General features: G+C 40.9%; 1 protein-coding gene across 2 annotated transcripts in view; it reads left to right on the top strand.

The window, feature by feature from the left end:
• ABCA5 (ATP binding cassette subfamily A member 5) overlaps positions 1 to 16,959 on the top strand; it is a 131,708-nt gene that overhangs the window by 43,654 nt on the left and 71,095 nt on the right. Inside the window, exon 1 of one of the 2 annotated variants that reach the window (XM_032429785.1) lies at positions 13,640 to 13,831. The exons of the other annotated variant lie outside the window; for it this stretch is intronic. The gene's annotated coding sequence lies outside the window, so the exon portion shown is untranslated. Of the gene's footprint in view, positions 1 to 13,639; positions 13,832 to 16,959 lie in introns of those variants that run through there. 2 annotated transcript variants of the gene reach the window in all.

Genomic DNA, 16,959 nt, shown 5'->3' with positions numbered 1-16,959 from the left:
TATGCCAAAAATACGGGTAACTACTATGAAGGGATAGAATATGACTTAAAAATGAAAAATAAAAATGTTTTTTTTTAAAAAAGGGATTGATAAGATGTTGGTTGAAAAAGGGAAAAAGAAAAATTCAAAAAAAAAAAGAAAAAAGGAAAAAAGAAAAAAAGACAGTTAAAAAAAATAATTAACTTTGAAAGACTAAAGAATCATGGTAAAAAAGCCATGAATTCTATGTGCAGTGTTCCCCTAGCGCTGGAGTTCTGCCGTTCTCATTGATCGGTAAACTTGGTCTTGGCTGGCTGTTCTTGCTGATCTTCTGGGGGAGGGGCCTGTTGCCGTGGTTCCCAAATGTCTTTGCCGGAGGCAAAATTGCCCCGCCCTTGCTGGTCCGGGCTAAGTAATCTGCTCGGGTTTGCTCTCCGGAGCTTTTGTTCCCTGCAAGCTTTCCGTACAGCTTTGGAGGCGGAGAGTGAAAATGGCAGCCTCCCAGTCTCCGCCCCGGCGGAGCCGAGAACTCGGGGTCCCGCTCCTCAGCAAGCCCCCAGAGAAAAGCAGTCAGTCACTCCCGTCTCCCCGGTCTCCAGCCGCACTCCGCGCTCACCTGGCCTGTGACCGCGCCTTTCTATCTGGCACCCGACCCCGGGTGGAGTCTCCAAACCCAGCAGATCCCCGCGGTGCGCTCCCGCACCTCTCCTCCCGGGGGAAGAAGGTGAGTCTCCCCCGGATCTGCCGCTTGTTGGGTCCCTGCTGGAGGAGCTGTGGCCCGACTGTGCCGCGGATCACGGTTTATAGCAGCCCCGAGCTGAGAGCCCGCGCCTGGGCTCCGTCTCTGCAGCCGGCTTCCCTGCTCCGATACTTGGGAGCTCTGCCGCACTCAGGCACCCCCGGTCTTTCTGTGACCCCGAGGGTCCTGAGACCACACTGTCCCGCGAGGGTTCCACCACCCACTTCGCCACCAGAGTGACGTCCCTCAGCGGAGCAGACTTTTAAAAGTTCCGATTTTGTGCTCCGTGGCTCTATCACTTGCCAGAAGCGGCCGTCGGAGGCCCCTCCCCCGCCGTCTATCCTCCCGAATATCACCTCGGATTCACTTCTCCGCACGTCCTACCTTCCAAAAAGTGGTCGCTTTTCTGTTCAGAGAGTTGTTGCTCTTCTTTTCTTTGATCTCCTGTTGAGTTTGTAGGTGTTCAGAATGGTTTGATCCCTATCCAGCTGAATTCCTGAGAGGAGAGGAAATCCAGGTCTCCTACTCCTCCGCCATCTTGCTCCGCCCCCTCCATGCTTGATTTTTTAACTGGCACATGGTCTTGGTTTCCCTAATGTTGCTGTGAATATAGAGTCCTGGGCTTCTTACTGTCTTTGAACTGTTTTGCAACTCCGGAAGTTGCAGAAATGTTAGACTAATGCAGATGATTCTTATCTCTAGAAGTGCAAATGAATTTTGTCCAGAGGAATGCAAATGATCATCACCCTGTGGATATAGACCAATTTTGCATCCATAAGTAAATTTATTTCAGCATTCCTGATTGTGTGTGTGTGTGTGTGTTTGCTTAATTCCCCTTTGAACCACCTGGAACCTGTGACAGATTCCCCCATTATATAGTGAGTTAAATAAAATCTTTGACATGTGCTCATTTTGTATTTGTATATGACTCATGATTTTACCATTAAAAAAATGTTTCCCCTTTAACTTTTCCTTTTTATTCTCTCCTTCCATTTTAGCATCTATTACAGGGACCAAATCTAGCCCAGATCCTGTTTTTGTATGGCCCACTAGCTAAGAGTGATGTTTACATTTTTAGTGACTTCTTTAAAAAAAGAAAAAGAATATTTTGTGGCATGTGAAAATTGTACAAAATTCAGACGTCAGTGCAATAAATAAAGTTTGATTGGGATGCAGTCATGCTCCTTAGTTTTCACGTTGTCTATGGCTTTCTTCCTGCTACAACAGCAGAGCTGAGCAATGGCTATGGACACCAGGTCTGGTCTCTTCACCCTTCACCTCCTTCCTTCTCTTCTACATATGTTAACTCCTTCCTAGATCCCCCCTCACTGGACTCCCACTGACTGAAAGCATTCTGAAATCACCTTAGTTCTCTGAGTATAACAGAATGCCGGTGAACCCCCTTAGGACTGGAGGGGTCCTGGGGTTGCCACCAGCAAGTGCTCTCTTGTCCCCTTGCTGTTCTCTCTTCCAAAGAGCTACCTGTGCTTCACCAATCTTCTGTTGGCCAAACGCATGCTGCCTACCCTCTGCCTCCCCACCAATCTAACCCTGTATATTAACAAACACTGTATTCAATTATCATTATTGTATTTTGAATTCTATCAATTAAAAATTGTGGAAATTGGTTTTCTCTCGTTATGCGTATATATTTATTTATATTTATATACATATGCACACATATATACATATACATATGATCTTAAATTTTGCCTCTTGACCTGCAAAGCCTAAAATACATATCTTTAGCCCTTTCTAGAAAAGTCTGTCTGCCTTGTTCTATGGTGCTATTCTAGCCCCTGCGATATAACAGGGACCAACAAAGAAGTAGTTCCTGTCCCAGTGGAGTGTATATTCTTACAAGGAAGAGTGAAACTAAGCAAATTAATAATGATACAGTTGACCCTTGAACAATACAAGGTTAGGGTGCTGAACCCCTCTGCAGTCAAAAATCCACATATAACTTTTGACTCCCCCAACATTTAACTAATAGCCTACTGTTGACCTAAAGCCTTACCTATAACATGAACAGTCAATTAACACATAGTTTGTATGTTGTATTTGTTACACACTGTATTGTTATATGAAGTAAGCTAGAAAAATAAATAATAAAGTAAGTTAGAGAAAAGAAAATATTATTAAGAAAGTCATAAGGAACAGAAAACACACTTACGGTACTATGCTTTTTTTATCGAAAAAAAAACAGCATATATGCAGATTTGTGCAGTTCAAACCCATGTTGTTCAACTGAGTATGCTTAGGAGAGTATTTTGTTCTTAGATAATAGGCATCATAGTGTTTAGGGGGAAAGGGCTATAATGTATGCTACTTACTCTCAAATGGTTCAGACAATAAAAACAATGTGTGTGAGGGGAAAGGGTGTTAACTCAAGAATTCTGTGTCCAGCTAAATTGTGATTCATGCGTCAAGGCAACAATATTGGATTATAAACATCCAACTTGTTAGGAGACTAGATCTTAATTATTTCTACCACAAAAAATAAATGGTCATTATGTGAAGAGAAATAGGTGCTCACTAACACTGCAATGGGACCCATTCTGCAATGTTTCAGTATATCAAATCAACATACTATACACCTTATACTTAATGCAATGTTCTATGCCAAATGTATTTCAATTTTTTAAAAAAGTTTCTCAGATGATCCTGATGCCCAGCTAGATTTAGGATCTACTGACGTCATACTCTGTTTTACAGTTGTATACATGGATTTCTCCTTCACTGCAGTTCAAGTTTCTTAAGCACAGGAACTATGTTTTTCAATATTGCTTCCTCTTGTGGAGTGCATTGCACATATCACAGTAAGAACTCAGTGGCCATTTGTAGAATTCAGTTGCATAATGCCTGAAAGTTCTTGCCAATTAGAGGTATATCATTATACCTTCTTTTCTGTGTAGTAGCTAAACTTTATGATTTTGATGCAATTGTGGATATTGTAAATAGTCTTATTTGAGCTAGTAGTATACAAATTAACTTTTCTCTTAGTAAAATGATTAAGCGTAAGAGCACCCACTGAAAAAAAGCACTAAAAGAAAATAAAGTTGTTGAAAGCTCTGGGAATTGGTAGTGATTTTTAAAGCTTAGAAAACCTGGATCAAGGAAGGCAAATATGTGGCTCATATTCTTTCTTCTCATTTCCAGTGGCTCTTAGGAGACCTTGCTATAAATGAAAGCACTCTTTTTTCACTTAAGTGAGGCTTGGCTTATAATCCTTCTTTTCTTTTTCTTTTTTTTTTAATTTTTAAAAGTAATCTCTATGCCTAACGTGGGGCTTGAACTCACAACCCCGAAATCACGACCCCGAAATCATGTGCTGCACGCTCTACCAACTGAGCCAGCCAGATGCCCCTAGAACCCTTCTTAACCTGAATTCCACACAGCCACTAACAAATTACGTGGAGAGGCATGTGAATAAAAAATTGGCTATCCATTCTTGAAATAAAGGAAAAGGTAATCAATTTTTTTAATATGTAACTTCTTAAGTTCTTTTAGTACTTTCCTCCTTCCACTTGAGTGATTATTTTTCTTCCTCTTTCTCCCCCTTCTTTGCTTATGAGTTATATGTTTATCTCTACTTTTGAGTGGTATGTCAGCGGGAAATTACCTTGGTGCAATGATAGCCACCAAGTCCACTACCAAGGGGCTGACCAGAAAGGCTGACAAACCAAATTAAGATGCTGCAATCACACTGTTTGTTGAATCCGTTTAAAGCATCGGGCAAGAAGCAAGGGGGAGGAGATGTAGGAGATTAACAGTGTAGTTTGGAAAGGGTATAACTGAGAGGGAAGGACCACATTACCTGAATCTTGTGTTATGAAATGTTCATATGTTCCACCTCCCATTTTTCCACATCAGCTTTCCCCGTTAACGTTGTGGCTATGAGGACCAGAGTTGAGAGTGAGGTAAGAAGACTCAGCAGTCGAAGGTACCTAGAGCCAATTCATATTTTCTCTACCAGACCCAAGGACTGGTATGCCGGGCCACCGTTGTAACTCAGCACCCATGACTTGCTGAGCTCTGATGGATTTTATCTAACTGGCTTGAACAGAGGACACATGGGGCCAAAGGGGCTTCCTCATGAGTATCTGGTGCCTCATGGGTCTCATGAATATTTAGTGCTTATGTGGTGGCATTGGTAATAACTGTAGCCTCCTCTCAAAAAAACTCCCAGAATTTAAAAACACAAAATGTTTCAAACCTACTTCTTTCATGTGAGTGTTTTCATTTTCTTGGTTAGAATGTATTATTATTATAGTCAATGCTTATCTAGTTTCCCCCAACCTTTGAGACATTTTCTTTACTCAGTCCTTCTTCTTGCCCATCGCTTTGTCCTTTTGGATCCAGGCTTCGTCCTTTTGTTTGTTTATAAGAGTTTATTTATTTATTTGACAGAGAGAGAGAGAGAGAGCACAAGCAGGGGCAGCAGGAGAGGGAGAAGCAGGCTCCCCACTGAGCAGGGAGCCTGATGTGGGGTCTGAGCCAAAGGCAGATGCTTAACTGACTGAGCCCCCAGGTGCCCCAACACTTCATCCTCTTGGATTCAACTTTTTTCTCACTGAACTACGTCTGTTAGTAGCCTCCGTCTGTAAATGGTAAACTCTATTGATTTTTTTTCTGAAACTGTCTTTTTTCATCCTCACTTTGAACGATAGTTTAGCTGAGAATAGAATTTCCTAAGCACTTTAAAATTTTTATTTCAATCTTATTTTACAATGAGTTGTTGGATTTTTTTTTTTTTGGTCATTCTAGAGACTTTGTAGATGTTCTTTCTTTGTTTCTTACTTTTCTTTTCTTTTCCTGTTATGGTTTTCCTCTTGTTTTTGGTGTTCTTCAATTTTAAATAGAAGTTTCTGGATACAGTATTGACTTCTTGAAAATTTATCCTGTTGAGGACTCATTGTATTATTCCATGGGTCATGCCTTCTTTCTTTCTGAGAAATTCTTTGCCATTTTCTCTTTGAATAGTGCCTTTTCTCCATTATCTCTTTTCTCTCTTTTTGGAACTTCTATTAAATGTGCATTGGACCTTCTTATTCTATTCTCCACCTCTCTCTGTCTTTCTCTCTCTCTCTTTTTTAAGATTTATTTATTTATTTTAGAGAGAGAGAGAGAGAGCACAAGCAAGAGGGGCAGAGGGAGAAGGAGAGAGAATCTCAAGCCAATTCCACACTGAGTGCAGAGCCCAACATGGGGCCCCATCTTACGATCACGAGATTGGAACCACGAGATCTTGACCTGAGCTGAAACCAAGAGTCAGATGCTCAAATGACTGAGCCACCCAGGCATCCCTATTCGCTGTATCTCTTAACTTCACCTTCATATTCACCATTTTGTTTTAATCCTCTGTGCTGTACTATGGGTAATATTCTCAGGTTTATTTTCCAGTTGAATAATCATCTCTTCTGCTGTTTCTAGCCCATCTGTTAAACCCATCTGTTGAGTGTTTTATTTTCAATAGAATATAAGGTCTATGATAGTAGGGAATTTGTATATCTCATTCACCATTTTAACTCCAGCACCTCAAAGAATGCTGGAACTTTGTGAATGTTCAGTAAATATTTATTGAAAGAGCTAAGGAATTAATGAAGTCCAATTTTTTTTCAAATATTTCTTTTTTTCAAATATTTCTATTTTTTTAATCTTATCTTGTTATTTCATTTTATTTTTATTTTACATTCTTTCTTTTTATGTTTTTAATCATTTTATTCTTTTATAGTCATGTTAAGGTTGTTAATTATTAACAGAAGTCTTTTGGGCACAGATTTTTTTTTCAATTTGGTGTATCCGCAGATACACCAAATTGAAAAAAGGATAAAAGGGTACAACGGATTGTTCCCTTTTGTACAAGATGTGCTCATTTTATTGAGAACTCATCTTCAGTGAAGGTAGTTTATTCTGTGGGATTCTTTTGTGCCCTGAGTTGTGCAAGTGTCCTTACTACACATTTTTATATTTGCTTCTCTAGGGGTTTGGCAGTTTCTCTATTTCTAAGCTTGGGCTTCTGTTTTCAAATACTAATGTAAAACTGGATTTCCATAGACTAGTACTTTCCATTTTCATGGGAACTGTGACCCCCCCCCACCTCTATCCAACCTAGGCTACTGGGTAGAAGATAAGTTTCTTGGCAATTTCCTTAGGCTTCAAAAAGTGACAACGTCTTTAGGGTCCCAATTTATGCAGGAATTTTAGTTCCAGCCACGTTAAGTGGCTCTAGGGCCTCACCTCTTGGTCCTGCAGGAGGTTAAAACCTTAACTCTTGGTTCTGATTACTATGACTTTGAATTTCTTCTTCATTTTTGGTATCTGAAGTTTTCACTCTCTCAGTTTTGAACTCAGCTTTATAGTTTAAAATAGTTATATTCTATCCATTATTTCTATAAATTTAGAGGTGGTGTGAGTCTCATGCCATGGCTGTGATTTCTAGTTGGAAAGATGATTTGGTTCCCCCGATCTTGCTAATGAATTTCATTCAAATTATCCAAGAGACTATCACTAAGACTCATCATCTCATTTTTGATTCTTAGAGTTTTTGGCAACAATCTTATAGAGACTATCATTCAAATCAACTCAATAAATAATATGGTGCTAAATGCTTCAGGACAAAAGGCAAACATTATGTAGCAGGGAGATTATGAAAGGTTCATAAATAACTGCGAAGCAGAACGTCTTTAAGTGCTACAGAGATGCATATAGCTTTAGAATAATGTGTGCTACATTTGTTATTAAACAAAATACAAAGCTTTTTAAGAGAATGAAAAAAGAACTGAAAAAAGGCATTTTCTAGTGGTAGTAACAGAAAAAATGTCACGGTAGAGGGGGTAGTTGAAAGGTGTCTTGAAGAATGAGTGGGATTTCTAAAGGTAATAATAATGGAGGGGGAAATATTTGAAGAGAGAGAGTGGCTCTTCAAAATTGGGGGAAAATCATAAGCTTGGATTAGGTGATGGGACTGTGGAGGGCATATATAGGGAATAAATAGTCCAATTTGACAGGTTAGGATGCTGGAATGACAGTATTATTAGAAAGTAGAAACTAAAAAAATATTTTAAAAATAAAAAAATTTTAAAAGAAAGTGAAAATAAAAGAAATGGAAATAAAGCATGGATGGGGATGGGGATGGATGTACAGGTAATTAAATTTTAAATTTCTTAGCGTCCCATTTATCCAAAAGGAAAGGAAGATGTTGGGTTTATTTTTTAAGGATACATTTAAGAACCAGGACCACTTAAAATTTAGTTTGGGCAGTTTCTTCTTCCCCACGTCCCAATCTTCTGATTGGTTAATTTCTGGAGTTCCCAGAAGGGAGAGAAACTGAATCAGCCTGATTGTCTCTCAGGCATACGTGCGTCATCTAGTGGCCACAGCTGGTAATTACAGGAAATCGCAATTCTATAGAAACACTTGTTTATTTTTCACTTGTTATTTATACTATGATTAGCTAATAAAAGTGGGCCAAGTTCTGACTGGATAAGGAAATAAAGTGATCTAAAATAGTATTGCTTGGCCATTGGATTAAGATAATGTGGAATCAGATACAAATGGATTAGACACCAAGGGCTTATTCAGAATAAAACGTGAAAATTTCGCATCGGAGACTTGACATCAAATTGTATTTTGGAATGAAACTTAAAGCAGGATCTATCTGAGTTTGTAGAGAGAGCTGAGAATAAGAAAGTCAATGTCAGTGAGGAAGAGGCAGGTTACAGTACTCTCCCAGAGTTTTCTGTCCTTCTCCTTTGCCTAAACCCTATTAAGGTTCAGACCCTAATATGACTTTCTGTGAACAATGTTCCTTCACCTCTCAGGTCTGTATCAGGTGAATCACTTACCTCCTCCTACTGACGACTATGCCCAGGTTGCTACCGACCATATTATACTGTCACACCCATTTTTATCGATAGCCCTCCTTACAATTTAAACTCCTTAACAGCTTGTACTATGTCCATTTCATTTTCTCTTCTCTCCCTGATGCTTAGGAGAGAACCTGACATATAATAGACATTCCAACAAATACAACTTACAGAATGAATGGACAGATGAATGAAGAGAATAACCGTGGTGGGAATCTGTAAGGGACAAATATTGAGAGTTAATATTGGTAAAATTTAAATGAAAAAAAATTTTAGGACTATTACTAGTAGAAAAAAACTTCTTTTTTTCATTGTATGTCATTTCCCTCCATGATGTCCATTTATTTGTAATCTACGGTGCTTTATAACTTTCAGAATATTTCTCTCTGCCTTGGTGGGGGAAACATAGTAGTTCATAGCTCACATTGTCATTATAGAGATTAAATAAAAGACTACAAGCCATATACAGCAGCATGGAGCACCTTTATGTGCTTAATAGTTGGCTTTTATGATTTCACTCACCTCCTCTCAAAAACTCCTTGAAGCAACCCAGAGACTCAAAGATGGTAGATATTTTCTATCCTATTTTCCAAGTTGGAAAACTAGTGATCATACAGACTAACGATGCATCTCTGATTACGGAGTCACATGAGTTATTAAGTTTATGAATCCACAATATCTAAGTAATAATTCATTGCCCTTCCTATTGCATTACATTGCTTACGTAGACGGAGAGAAGAAAAGAAAGGACATTTGGATGCTAAATAATAAAAGGGCTATAAGGCAGAGAATGAAACCAAGTTGTAAGAGGTGTATTATTTTTCTATTGCTGCTGTAACAAGTAACCACAACCTTAGTGACTTAAACAACACACATTTATTATCTGACAGTTCTGTGGGTGAGAACACATGATTCGCTCTGTGATAAAAATCAGGGCGTTGGAAGGGCTGCATTTCTTTCTGGAGGTTCTCAGGGAGAGTGTTGCCTTGCTTTTTCCAGCTTCTAGAGGCCACCTGCATTCTTTCATCCAGCCTCAAAGCCAGTGGTGGTGGGTTGAGTCCTCACTTTGCATCACTCTGACCTATCCCTCTGTTCCCCTCTTCTACTTTCAGAGACCCTTGTGATTACACTGGGTCCACCTGGATAATCCAGGATAATCTTCCTATTTTTAAGTTCAGCTGATTAGCAAACCTAATCTTCTTTTTCCATGTGAAGTAACATATTCCCAGGTTCCAGGGATCAGGATGTGGACACCTTTGGGTGGATTGCAGGCCGTATTCTGCCTATTCCAAAGGGATAGTTAATTCTAAGGGGAATACTGGGAAAGGGATCCCCCAAGGACGAAAGGAAGGCGCAGGTGCTTGTGGGCACAATGTTTTCAAATGGAAATGTTAGAGGTACCTCTGCAAGCTATTGGACATATATTATTAACTCACATTGATTTTGGCAGACAAGAAAACCTCTTGATGATTTTCACATGGCTAAACCAGAAGCCTCTTTTGTACTTCCTTTGTGCTTTTTTCAATTTAAAGCAATGTAGGGACTTTCATATATTCCTGTTAAATTTTATCTTTATATTTTAGCACAGAGTTCAAGTTGTTAATATAATTTTGTTTCCTGGTCCTGTCTTCAGAACAGAACTTTGGCAACAATATCCAACTTACTTCGAGTTTACCTAATTATAATTATATGAAGCCATTATTTTGCAGTCTCATCCACAAATATCATGAAACACTGGATTAAATGCTTTGCTGAAATTAATTTCTGTCATGACTATACAATTCTCATTTTAACTCAAAGATCAAATAAAAAAGAAGTACAGTATGACTTATCTTTAGTTAGTCTGGTTCTTAGTGACCACCCTCTTCTAAATGTTTGCAAAGTATATTTAACTATGAATTCTGGAATTTTACTTTTCTGTTCTAAAGCTTTTAGTGTCTATCTTTAAACCAGTTTTCGAAAGCAGGTGATCTGTCGTCTTGTTTTCATTTTTTACAGTTTCTCTGAACTTACCAGTCATGGGTCTTAGGTTACCTGTAAATAGCTGTGGGATGTAATTTGTGCCTGGAAACATGAACTTATTTGAAACAGATAGGTGCTTGATCATTATCCCCTCACCGCTCTTGAGTTTCACTTCTTTCTCTACGTAGTTTCAGCTTTACCCCCTTAAATTCCATTTTCCTTACTGAAGAAAAAACACACAGATCGAGTCAACTCTCCTTTTTAGCCTTTACGTTATTCTCTTCGGTAAATTGATAATTTTGTGTTTATAAAAACCTAGGCAGGCATAATTATTTCTCTGTGCCCTCTATCATACTCTATGCTGGTTAAGCCCATCTTCCCAGCTTTTCCTCTGGAAGGTACCAGGTAACTCCAGCCCTCAATGTTTTCTCTATGGCACTTTATAGTTTATACCACATCGTTTAACGGTGGAACAGGTATCACCTTCCATTTGATGCTCCTTAATTATTTATTTTGTTGTCTCTCAGAATAATTGTTGATTTCTTTGCAAAGTTGAGGTTCTTGCTAAGCAAGAATACCAGGTGCTCGATAGATACTGTGGGTTAGAGTTTTTTAAAATATCAAATTTGGCTAGATATTCTTCACATATTAATCTCCTTGACTAATTTTCCTGTAATAAAAGCCAAACAAACTAAAATTACCTTTAGAAGTCGTTCTCATCTCCAACCTTCCACCAGTTATTAATTAATTATTTCTTTAAGCTAGTTAATAACAATCTCAGCCACATTTGAGATGGCAGTTTAGAATTCTATTGCTGAAGACGCAAGATTCCCTTTCTACTTTGTCAGTCAAGTCTGTGTTTCTTTATTTGTCTGGCCTTATTCTAGAAAAAGATTCTAATTTGAAACTCTTCTAAATTATACCTAATTTAAACCCTGAATTTAGAAACCACATCCTTTCTCTTAGCACTTTTTTTAGCTTGGAGAAAGTAAATGTTTAAAAACAAGGAATTATAAGGAGTGCTTAATAGTAATAATTTAAAAATGGTATATGTATTTTTCAATGCATTGATAATCATTCAAAATAAGGTTGTGATGTGACACCGGGAAAAGGGTAGCAAGCTTAATTTTCTTTTCTACATTAAATACTGTCGAAATTCTGGTTCACCATTTATTTTGTTCAGCTAGGCAACTTGTTAAATCTCAGTCTATGACTTCTATGATCTATGTATTCCCATGTGATTTATTTGTCTAAAAATCTGTTAATGAGATATGGGGATTTGGGTTGCCGTCATGACAACCACACAGTATGGCTTGTTTGCTATTTCCTAGATACAGAAGCTCGGAAAGGAACATCTTTCCTGCAGATGCTTATTTAGTACTGGGACCTGGTAACTATGGAAATTTAGATTGAGATTATGTGGCTAAATTGTTTACAAAGTACACAAAAACTGATAACTAGCTGGCTCAAAGAGACAGTAAAATATGTTATGGTCAATATATTTTTTTGTGAGGAGAGTTTCGGAGAGCTGGGTTTTGGTCTTGAAACAAGAGTAGAAGCACCAGCAGACAGAATGAATGACAGAGAACCTTATAAAAATAAGAAGCTCAGGAAACAAATGCCTCCTTTAGTGACAGAAAAGATGAGGAGACTTCTGAAGTTAGAGCAGGTTGAGACTACTAGTGAAAAGTACAATTGCAGAGTTGAGATGAATATGTGTTTCAGTAACACGTTTTTACCAAGTTTATTTATCTTTGACCTCCATCGACATACTTGCCCACAAACCCTAGATCATTAGGAATTCATTCTTCTGAAATTGTAACTAACATGTCTTAGATATTTCAAAAGAGAAAAAATACATGGTTGAATAGTTTTTATTACCTGCCTTCTTCAGTTTTCCTGCATAGTTTCTAGGACATTCTATTTGCACTCCCACTGCCAGGTTTTTAATCATCATGGACTCTGCTAAACCTCTTTAAATTTCTCATTTAATCCATATTGGGTAGGAGAAATAAAACACGATTCCTTGATATATATATATATATTTTTTTTTTTTTCTTGGTAGTATTTAGCTGTGACGGTTGGAGAGATTCGGTTTAAATCTGAAAAGCAGAAAAACAAAGATATGTAAAAATACATGGTGTACACAGGATTAACAGAATTTTTAAAAAGTCTTTAAATAGTTAAATTCCCCAAAGTAAAGAACTGTGCAAGAAATATGACCGTACAGAAATCTGGAGAGGAAAATCTAACGCTAGTGTTGAGCTTTTCTTTCCTTTACAGTAACTTTTGACTACCATTTAGGGCACTTTGGGCAATAAAACTCAAAACATCGGTTTATATTTTTAGCAAAAATAAGTGCGGGTTTAGAATCTCCCACAGATGCCTGTGTGTCAGGCCATTTGGAAAACTCAGGGTCCGCCACATTCCCAGACTCTCCTGAGGACACTTTAGAAATTAAAGCACCCTCAGTGTCCAGATGTCTCAGGTCGGTGTCTGATGGGGGAACGAGGCAGCAGTTAGGAGAGAATGAGGACACTGCAACCCAGACACTGCAGCGGGGAAGACAAGGGGCAGCGGAGTGAATCGAAATGCAGTCCTGGGAGAGGGCCACTCAAAAGCCGGAAAACAGACAAGAAAGGGTTCCTAAAACTAGGAGCCACCGGGAAGGCTGATGGGAGGGCTGCAGGTCAAGGTCAAACGCTAGGAGGCGGCAGCGTTTGGACTCAAACGCGAGCCCCTTGACTTCAGGCCCGTTGTTTTGCCTGTGCCTCGAGGGAGAGCATGCCGACGTCTCCGCAGACCGTACGGATCCCAAGCTCACTCCAGGGGCCGAGCCAGAAACACTCAAGCTCTGAGGCTGGGCGCGCGGGAGCGCGCGCGCATGCCCGGGCCTCAGCGCGCCCCCGCGCGCCCCGCCCCCTCGGAGCCCCGCCCCCAGGTGCGTGGACTTCGCGGGAGCGTCAACCCCACAACGCGCGCCGGGACGCGCGGGGCCGAGCGCCGGGAGCGCGCGTGTCCGCAGATCCCGGTTCTTCGGGAGCCCCGCCCCCAGGTGCGTTCGGCAGGAGGCGGAGCGAGGCTTCCGGCGTTGCGCGTTCCCCTCGCAGGCGCGCTGCCGGCCCTGCGGCTCTCGGGCGCACGGGGCCGAGGGGCAGGGGCGCGCGCGCGGGGCCGCGCTCTCTCACACACACACTCCCATTTTCGAGCTCCGTCACCCGCGCGGAGTGTCTCCCCAGGCGGAGCGTGTCCCTGCCTGACCGCGCTGCGGCTCTGCCCTGAGGTGAGGGGGGCTTGGAGGGCAGCGGCGCCGGCGGCTCGCCCGGGGTTGGAGCGGGGGGAGGGACGCCGCCCCTTCGGGAGTGAGGGGCGGAGGAGAGGCGGGTGAGGGAGAGGGGTGGCGGGGAGGGGGCCGAGGGGCGGACCAGCCGGCGAGCTGAGGGGGGCGGGAGGAGCCCCCAGGTGGGAGGAAGCGCGGTTTGCGGCGGTCGGCGTCGGGGTCGCGGTGGCCGCTGCCCCGGTGTCGCGCGCGGGTGCGGGGGCCGCCGCGGGACGGCTGCGGGGCTGCACTGGGCGCGACGGGGTCGGGTCCCTCGCCGGGCGGCGAGGGAGGGAGAATGTGCGAGTACGTTTCCCTCCAAGCGCCTCGGGCGCTGAGCGCTGGTCACTCGCTGGGGCTCTCGCGCCGCTCCTTACCCTGGTGTTAGAAGGGGAGTTTGGGAGAGAGGAGGACGCGCAGGGCTCATGACATGATTTGGGGGGAAATGCCCTGATTCCTGAAACGCAAGGCAGAGCTCGGGCATGAAAAGATTTCCGCGTCCCAGAAAGCTGGTTAGGCAGGAGGTATCCATGTATGGGTTTGAGGCGCTAGCAGCTCGGAGGGGGGTTTCTCCAGTGCTCCGGAGGCTAACATGCCCCTTTTTGAACAGATAAGTCGGAAAGACTATAGATGATCGCGTGCTTTCTGTCGAGGACGTTCTGAAGGAACAGAAGGGGAGAAGAGATGTGTTTGACACCCAGCTGTGAGCCGGGCTCCGTGTTAATCTCATTTCATCCTGACAGCAAGCCGTTGAGGTTGGGCACAGGTGGAAAATGGGTCGCAAAAGAGGTTAAGGCACTTACGAAGGTCTCAGTTAGCAAAAAGGTAGAATGAAGATTCTAACCCAGGGATGCCTGACTCTAAATCCTGGTGCTTTCTTTACCCACCATATTTTGTGTCTGCCCAAGAGAGCCATATGGTGGGTATCTTCAGGGAAGACTCCATACACGAGAACACTGTTAGGGCAGTTAAGGCTCTTGGGATGGTTGGGTTCGAAGCAAACTAACAAGGCAATAAATTAATCCTTGACTGTGCTCCTGGAGTCTGTTTCCCTTTAAACAGGGTTTGGTATAAGAAGTCTTACAGTCTGGGTCAAAGCAAATTTATTAATATTATACATGTTTATTTGAATGTCTTTCCTATTCCAGATACTATGTGGGAAGAGTACCAAGATGAATACGGTTTTTATAATCTCTGCCCTTGGGTTAATTGAGAGGATGATCATGTAAAATAATTTTGCCATATCTTACTAAGTCATAATCTTTACTAGCATGCAAATTAATTGGATTAAAATAGTTGTGAGCTCAGGCTTTTAGGAACCTATTATATGTTAGAAAAGGGATGGGATAACTGGTTATGTGGGCACCATTGCATTGTTGTTTTCCCGTTCAACAACAAAAAAATACTGTCATAAAATTCAGGTTAAGTCATGTTGACAGTATTTTGTTTTATTATTATATTACCTTCAGTAAATTTTAAAACATGAGAAGAAGGGAGTATTTATGATTTACCCTCTGTTAAGTTAAATTTTATGGTGCTTTTATTAGTTGAGAAACCAGTGATGTAATTTGGCAGGAATTTCTTTCAAGGCATCTGTCAAATATATTCTTAATCTCTTCCAAAAAATAAACCTTAAATATCAGATTCTGTTTAAGCTTTTATGGTTCAGATTTTTAACGAAAACAGTTATCAGGTTAGCCAGAAATGGAATATTGTTGAAATACTTAGCGTTATCGTAGGCATAGTTGCAGGTGGAAGGAAAGGAAGGATAGTGGGACATTTGGAAATTTCTTCTGATTGCTTCAGTTTTTTCAGTGAAGTAGGAATCAAGGTTTTAATCTGAGTGATGCTGCTGGTAGGAGTGGAGGTTTGGGGATTGGGAGAGTGAATGCACTAGTGAAATACATGATTGCTAGGCAATTAAACAATTATTCTTAGGTATGAAAAGCAAAGTAGAGGAACTATAGGGTGCTATATGTGGGTGCACAAAGTGAAGGTGTCTAATCTAATTTTGCGTACTGGGTGTTTCACAACCCATCTCCAGAGCCTGTCTTTTCAGTGTCATCTAGCGTGATACACCTGCCCCTTTGCCCTAGTTCACTTTGCCCACGCTTCGGCCACATCACAGGAACCCCTGTTCCTTATACAAGTCAAGCCCTTTTGGATTCTAGCTTTCCCCTTCTTTTTTCTTTGCCTGAAATTTCCATTCCATTCTTTCCCCAATTGGACTTAATACATTATATTAAATTTTATCTATCTGCAAAGTCATTGACAGTGTCTATTTTTTCCCATTATGTTTGATGCATAAATTTCTTAGTAAGTGTTAAATGAATGTGCCACTTTTCTTCTTTCTCCCTCCTTTAATCTGTGACAGGGGTCAGCAAACTTTCTGTAAAGAGCTAGATAGTAAATATTTTAGGTTTTGTGGACTGTATGGTCTCTGTATCAATTAACTCTGCTATTGGAGCACAAAAGCAATCATAATACAGAAACGGGTGAGCATGGCAGCATTTGAATAACACTTTATTTATAGTCATGAAATATGAATTTCATGTAATTTTTACATGTCACAAGTATTATTCTTTGATTTCCCCCTCCCCCGGCCATTTAATAATGTGAAGAACACTCTTAACTCATGGGCTGTACAAAACAGGCTCTGCTCTGGATTTAGCTCCTACCTCCTTCATTGTAGTTGGCAGACCTTTGATCTATAAGGATTCTTAGCAAGCCCTTTAATAAAGGAATTTGCAGTAAGAAGATACTGGTTATAATATTACCATTGGTGGTAGAGAAGCAAAGATAAAGCAGTCTTTTTTGGTCAAGAATCTCATGGTCAAGTTCAAGATTAAGACATGTAAACAAATAATGATGAGGACACAGTATGGTAACTGCAATTAGTTTATTGATTGGATATGGAAGTGGGAGAAAGTAGTGTTAATCATCTTTGCTTGGTGGACTAGGAGTAACCTCAGACAGTTATCTGTTGGAGATGGGGAACATTTTCAGCAAAGAGCCTTTCCAAAAACCTTTGAAGCTTGCTAAAAAGGTGACTGCCCACATCTCTTACCAGGACAACTCAATTTCTTTTATAG

Source organism: Phoca vitulina, unplaced genomic scaffold (genome assembly GCF_004348235.1).
Source record: "Phoca vitulina isolate PV1807 unplaced genomic scaffold, GSC_HSeal_1.0 scaffold41, whole genome shotgun sequence".
NCBI classification, from domain to species: Eukaryota; Metazoa; Chordata; class Mammalia; order Carnivora; family Phocidae; genus Phoca; species Phoca vitulina.
The sequence above is the reverse complement of the archived record's forward strand: the minus strand, read 5'-3'. Positions and strand labels throughout refer to the sequence as shown.